The sequence below is a fragment of the Anguilla rostrata genome, chromosome 15 (assembly GCF_018555375.3).
Source record: "Anguilla rostrata isolate EN2019 chromosome 15, ASM1855537v3, whole genome shotgun sequence".
Taxonomy (NCBI): Eukaryota; Metazoa; Chordata; class Actinopteri; order Anguilliformes; family Anguillidae; genus Anguilla; species Anguilla rostrata.
Genome location: NC_057947.1, coordinates 17,420,295 through 17,427,850, shown reverse-complemented (window position 1 = coordinate 17,427,850; position 7,556 = coordinate 17,420,295).

Here is a 7,556-nt window from a genome sequence, read left to right as displayed (position 1 = left end):
CTCCCACCTTCAGAGAATACGTTTCACCGCGTTCTGTCTGTTAAAAATACCCTTTTCCTTTTCTGCTGTCTCCTCATCTTCCGTTTTCCTGGTGAGTTTTTCAGGGTTCCTGCAGCCGCAGTCCACTGTGGTGCACAGCTCTAGACAAAATGAGAGAGGTGAGATCAAATTTCAGTTCCACAGTGTATGGGTATGTACCTGTGTAAAATTGATATTTTTTCATGAACTATTAACCACATTTGATTGTAATTCCAAACAAAATGTTGTCATTCCGAACATTTATTGCCAGAAATGAGCAACTGGGGAAAATAGTGTTGTTATACATTGAACAATGCAAACGGAACAAGTTTATACCCATAAATGAATGAATGAAAATAACAATGTATTTGCTAAACATTTGAAGTAACACCAAATCTTTTTTTTAAATATGGGGTTGTCTCTTACTTTTTTCCAGAGCTGCAGAAGACAGTAGGATATATCCTTAGGGCAGCACTATGTAATAATAATAATAATAATAATAATAATAATTTCAGCAGCAGCAGCAGCAGAGGCATCCACCTCCTCCTCATCCTAACTTTATACAAGGCTTCTTGCAGAGGCGTTCAAAGCACTTTGCAGTCAATAGAGAATAAATAGTGCACTGCAGGCAGTTTCTATTTCTAGTGTTCATTCTATCCAAAATAAACAGGTTACGTGTTTAACCCAGGGGTGTCAAACTCAAGTACAGAAGCGCCACAAGCATCTCTGGGTTTTTTGTGGTTTCCTTTCAATCAGTCTATGCCTCGGAAACAAGGTGTGCACACTCTTTAGCCAATCACTTAAGCGCTGAAATCAGCACAAAAACTGTCCCCCCAGGTCAGGACACTGACACCCCCTGGTTTAAACAGTCAATGCTGTGGTGCATTTCCTGGCAAACACAGGTGAACAAGGTTCTTCCTGGTTACCCATAACCATGTTTCAAAGAGAACAGTTTGTGTTACCCTTTCCTTGCTTGTTAGTTTTATGAGGCATTCAATCCTGGTTGCAATCCTGTTTGAAAAAAGACTCGGCTTTGTTAACTTCGATTACACCGTATCTACAAGAGTTCATAGGCAGAGAAACTCGATTCAACTGCTAGTGTGAATTCCACTAAAAGTCTGCATAATCAGTGTGCAATTAAGGTGGAGTGATGACTCTACAGGCACATATGATCTCCTGGAACCGGGCTGGGAACCATGGCCATAAACAGAATGAATGTGGGTGTAGAATAAATGGGGCAGAGTCAACCAGTTCACTAAAGGGAGGATTGGATATCCAGATGTACATAGCCAGTGTAGGAATTTGACCTTACCATTGGAATTAAAACTACTATTTGGTAAATGCTTGTTTGGATAGGAGCCATGGTACCTTGGTGCTGACATATTTTAACATCCAATTTGAAAACATGCAAACACGAAAACATCTCCTGGAGCAAAAGGCCTCTCATTGCATTGAGAGGCTTGAATTTTAATTGGTCTACAGGAAACAGCGCTCCCTACTGGCATACCAGCTGTACTGCTGAAAACACCTTTAACTGGGTTGAGCGAAAACATTTTGAGAAGTGTGGAATTAGTTTTGTTAATTAACTTCAACATTTTCTGCTTTCTTATCCAAGTTGCAGTTGTTGACATTTTGATAAATTACTGTGGGAAACATTTAATTTAAATTAAATTTTCTTTCTTTTTAGCAATTCATAAAGGTATAGTGAAAGAAGTGAGTAAAATAATATTTAAGAGTAACTTTTTCCAGCATAGTCAAGACAGGGAAAACCTGATCAGCACTCCCGTGCAGAAATTCTTTATTGGTATTATTCCTGGTCATACAACCAGCTTTTCTTTTCTCAAGAACTGTGCATTGATGAAAAATGTACTGCTGTCTGTTTGAAATCCTCATTGGTGTGTTTAATACAGTTTCTGGGCAGGGGTTGAATGATCAGCTCCAGCACAGCAGGTTCCTGCCAATACTGCCGTTACCAGGGTAATGATCTGAACCCACCTGGACCCTGTTACAACTGACTCTGGAAGAGGAGAGAGGTACCCAGATGTAAGTGTAAAATTACAAAATGGAGTCAGACGAAAAGCTTAACCCCACCGCCCCAAAGCTGTCCGGTCGCGTTGATCTTTGAGTGACAGCCGTGGTGACGGGAACCCTCTTTCCTGACATTAGATCAGAGCTAGGCGAGGTTAAAAAGCCACTGGAGATTTGATTGAGTCATGGAAGCGTTTGACAAACTCGACCGAACAGTCCAGATTCCGATCTCTTATTAACAATGTTGCTTATTTATATGAACTGGAGCTTCTAGGCACTGGGACTTCATGAACTATTTGATCCACTGATAGTCAACGCACATCCAAACTAGTCAGTGACTGTTTTGTATTTTGGCTTTCATATAATGTAAAACAAATAATCAAAAGGCAACCATGTGCCTGATGGCCGTCCGAGCACCCGTAGCTTCCTCTCTGCGCACATGTATGATTGGGTCTCCTCCGCCCCCTCTTTTGTGTGCACACCACGTGTTTCGGAGAAGAATCCCAAGAGAAAGAAAGTGTGTGTGACTGAGAGGGAGAGAGAGAGATCGAGAGAGAGAGAGAGTGTAGTGGGGCCACCGTAAGGTCCCAATCTGGTGTCATGGCAACCATATGGCCACACATCAGCTGTCAATTTCAGTCTAATTTGCAGCTGTTGCATGGACAATGTGCGTGCGTGTGTGTGTCTGTGTATGTGGTAATGGGGGGTGGAGGGACACACACGTTCTGCTTTCTACAACATGCGGTCGTACATTTCTGTGTGTATAGAAATCCATCGGCGATAGTTCCATGGCCCCATGCTTATACCTTTACTAAAATACATTTTTATGAATACATTTTCCTTTGGTATGCACCACAGTACACAGCTCCCTTTCCTTCACTCCTAATGCGGATTACCCAATCACATTCGTAGTCCAGTGGCTTTGCTGCAGTGGCCTCTGTTGCTCTGGGAGAGACCACCAGCCGAGCCCCCAGCTTTCTCCCGGCTGCCCACCTGGATGCTCCTAATCTTCAGGCCCCGGACTCTTTTCCCAGGGACAGTTCATGGTGCGCTCAGCAAAGTGAAGCGGAACCAGAGGGGAGCAGCGGGGCTGTTAGGGCTGAGCAGATTTTGATCATATCTGGCATTATTACGGCCTCTGCTAGCGTAGAGCAGTGCATCAGAGTGTTGTGGCCTTGGCCCGAGGCCATGGGCAGGCAGGCGGAGCCAAGGAGTTTCCCCAGAGCTGCGGTGGGAGGGGCCAGTGTGGTTGACTGACATTTTGCTGATTGTTGCCGTTTAGTAAAAACCTTAATAAATCAAGTGCCTAGACTTGCAGGGTTCTGACATTTTTGTAAAAAGAAAAATGTGTTCTTAACATGCCAATGTTTTTTGTTTTTGCTATGAAACAGATTAAATACCTGAAATTGTTTTTTTTCATATATTAGAACTAGCATAGAGTACATAGCACCCACCGTACAATGCTAAGATACAGGACCTGAAAGTTATAACACTTGATAGTTTGGAGCTATACAACTTGCAGATAGAACGCTATAATGCTATGGTTCTGATTCTTGAAATATCCAAATATATTCTGTTGCATCAATTCTACTCTTGTGCTTTTCTAAAATACATTGATTTGCAACCATTGTGTTTTTCCCCCTGAGGAATCAAATCAGGACAAATGACACAAAGCACAAAGAATGACATCTCTGTACATTACATACATACTTACTCGCATCATTTTCACTCCAGTTATAAGGGTACAAATAAATGAGTAGGACTTCACAAAAAACACTTGGTAACAGGATACAGGCCAGAATCTGAAGGTGTCTGGTAAATGAGTTGCATGCTTGGCTGGTCACATCGTATGCATTGCCAATAATTAGGTGAGAATAAATGATTACCAGAAAGGATTTTGCACCTGCTTATAATTCAGTGACAGGAATGTCACCAGTACTCTCTTGAGAAAAAAAGAGCTTTGCTGAAACGTAGGGCTTTGTGTTGATAACATGTATATTACCCTTCCCTACGCGTATTATTTTCCCTACACATTAGATTCATTTTCTGTGTGCTCCCCACCATGTTATTTCTCTACTGATCTTTGATGAAACGCTACATGTTTTATCAGTCAGTGTTCCAATGCTGCTCACCTCATTGGTGCTGTATGTGCTTGAGCTGATTCTCACTGGAGACGTGACAAACAAAGTTGAAACATACAATTTGGGTGTGTGAGTTTGTGTGTGTTGGTTTAATGTGTGCGGGAGGGTGTGTGTGTGTGTGTCTGTATGTGTTTCCCTGTGTGTGTATATGTGTGTGTGTGTGTGTGTGTGTGTGGAGGGGGGGGGGGGGTATTTGTATGTAGATTTGTCCATTTATGTGTAGGTGTATTTGTGGTTGGTTGCATTATTAATGTTTGAAACATGAGGCCATTTCAGGTCCTTTAACACCTCCCCAGTGGACGTGAGATTGGTGTGAATGAGCTCAGGAATACACCGATGCTGTGTTTCATTATGTCTGAGTCACTCGGGAGATGAACACACCGTTGGTGTTTTCAGACATAGCGCAGGGTGTGCAGGGCCCTCTCTCACCAGCGTTAGACCATCGCTGCATCACGCCCGGGTGGCCCCTTGCTTCAGAGCAAGGAGAAGATTAAATGAATGATATTTGGCTGTCCCGTGTGGCACCTCCTCTCAGAGCATTAGCAGGCGGGGCAGTGACATGCTGAACAGTCAGAACTGGATCCTGACTGTGCCAGGGCCAATTACTGTTCTGCAGCATCATGCAAAAGCAGAGGGGTTCAGCTGGCAGGGTGATGGCTCACCGGTCAATAACAATTACTCAGATCAACTGAGCCCCTGTAGCCAGCCTGAGCTGCAGGTGGGAGGTTTAACTTCACCTAGAAAGACTACACTGTTACCATCACCTGTAATTAATACTATGTCACAATCACCTGTAATTAATACACTGTTACCATCACCTGTAATTAATACTATGTCACAATCACCTGTAATTAATACACTGTTACCATCACCTGTAATTAATACTATGTCACAATCACCTGTAATTAATACAATGTCACAATCACCTGTAATTAATACACTGTCACAATCACCTATAATTAATACACTGTCACAATCACCTGTAATTAATACACTGTTCCTATCATGATGTAATGAATGAATCTTTTGACAGAGTTCAGGGATGTGCAGCCATGGTTCTGAGGAGAGACACACTGTTCAGCATTTGAGTCAGCGATGTGTTCCAGGCTGTCTGGGTTGGGTTGGGGGGAGGGGGGAGGTGGCACACGGGAAGGATAAAAGGTGTCTGAGCGGCAGGGTGAATGGGTTCATGGGCCTGATCACGCTGCTGGGGAATGCAGCATGTGCATCTTACTCTCAGACAGGCGGGGGTAAGCCATTCCAGACGCCCAGCTGGCACCAGGCCCAAACATTGGTCAGTGTGAGAGAGATGTGTTTTATAAATCCCTCCCCACCCCAAAATGACTTCCACTTTAAATCCACTGCTGTTAATGTACATTTGTTGTTTGTAAAACTGATTTTCAGCATTTTTAGATGATTATTAGAAATAAGCTATATCTCGACCGCCAAATATAGTATATTTTTGCCCGTTCTCTCATTCTCATCATAGCTGATGACCCCAATTACACTGATGCTCCATAAAATATGGAAACACAGATCAGTTTAGCTTAATCAATCTGATTTAAAAGCTTTATTTGTATAGATCTGTGCAGTGCTTTACATCTTACCCTGCTGTGTCTGCCTCCATTTACAATTCAGCGGTGTTGAATTGGTAGCCTTGGGAAATATTAGTCTCTCCTAGTTTAATGATTTCATTTTTCAGGATAAAATGCATTCAAAAATCATGTTTGAAAGACACCAATGGGTCTAGATAATGGCGGCAGAAACTAATGAAAGAATTATGCTAATACAGATACGTGATAATCACAGGAAGCAAGGACACACAACTGATGATAATTGTTCCATTCTGATGGAACGAGAATATATTGATTTCACCTTGAAGTCCTTGTTCTTTTATATATGGCAGAAACATTATTCATTTATTTGCCTAATTAAGACTAAGGCTAACATGACATGTCTGTATTGAGAGAGCCTAGTCAAAATCGGACATTTCTTCAAGAATGAGACGGCTGCGGTGGTGACGGAAGCAATTTGGGTTGAATAGTTGGAATGCATTATTAGTTATTAACCACTAGAGGGCACAAAGTACTCAAAAAAGAGCTACATTCTCAGCGAAATTTGAACTTGGATATCCATTTGTAGAACTATTTGCCGGACAGGAGTAGCCTACATGTGATTCGATCGCTTTCGATGTCGGGACGTTTTCAGTTTTAAAATAATAACGTAACTTTCCTGAGAAACACGGAATCACTGCTATACAAAAAACCTCAAAACAACTGAGCTGTAGGCTAGTCTGTTTTTTTTTTTTTTGGCAATAGCCTACAAAAATAAAATGACAGAAGCAATTATATAGGGAATATAGAAACGAATTATGATTATCTTCATCGCGTCATATTTCACATTTCCAGCAATCCTGTTAAAATAGTAGCCTACTTCAGACCTGCAGTTGCAAGAGATTATGAAAAATATTACAGAAATCCATTTGGGTTCGGAGAAATGCGAAGAAGCCAACATAGAAATAAGTAATGCTCACAGATGACTCAACGCTACAAGTAAAGAATCAATCGATCAATAAATCTGTATTATACCATTCATGGGAAATGGATATTGCTGCAGCAATAGGCACAGACAATGCGCATTTAGGCTACATATAGGATATTGTTCTGTTCAAATTTCCTCTGGGTAGCCTATACACGAGTAAAAAATTGCGAATAGATTCCTGTAGAGCAAACTGTTTTATTCTACAGTTCTAGAACAATTTCAGTCATTTTGCTGACAATTTAGCGATTTAGTAGCCGTATTTAAGTATGACAGTCAATCATAAAAATGTTTACTAGGCTAATAAGAGTAGGCCTAATTATTAAACATTTTAATAAAAACTTGAGAATGAAAATAAATGTATGAAAATAATTCCTAATTAAAATTAACGGAAACATCTAATCCTATTTTTATTATTCAGTTTGGCTGTGTTAATGTTGGGGAGTCAACATTCTCCTGTAAAACCAGGCTATTTGTCGGTGTAACGTTCTAACTTCTGTGCTACAATCCGGAAGCCAAATAATAATGTTCAGCCTTATTTATTTTTCTCAAGGGGCACAAAAGAGAAATTTCAATGCAGGCATAGACAAGTAGCCTACTCTAGCGATCAGTTATGTACAAACTCAGTTAGCATGGTCTGCTACTTTCCTTGATGTCTAGTAACATTCAATAAAACTAGGTAGTTAACTAGCAATTCTTACTTTCATGCAAAACGTCTCCGCGAACACGTTTTACCTAATTGCTACAGAGTATTTTCAGTTTGAGTTAATGACCGTGGAACAGACCTTACGAACTACTGGTGAAGTGAAAATAAAATAATAAAATCAACAA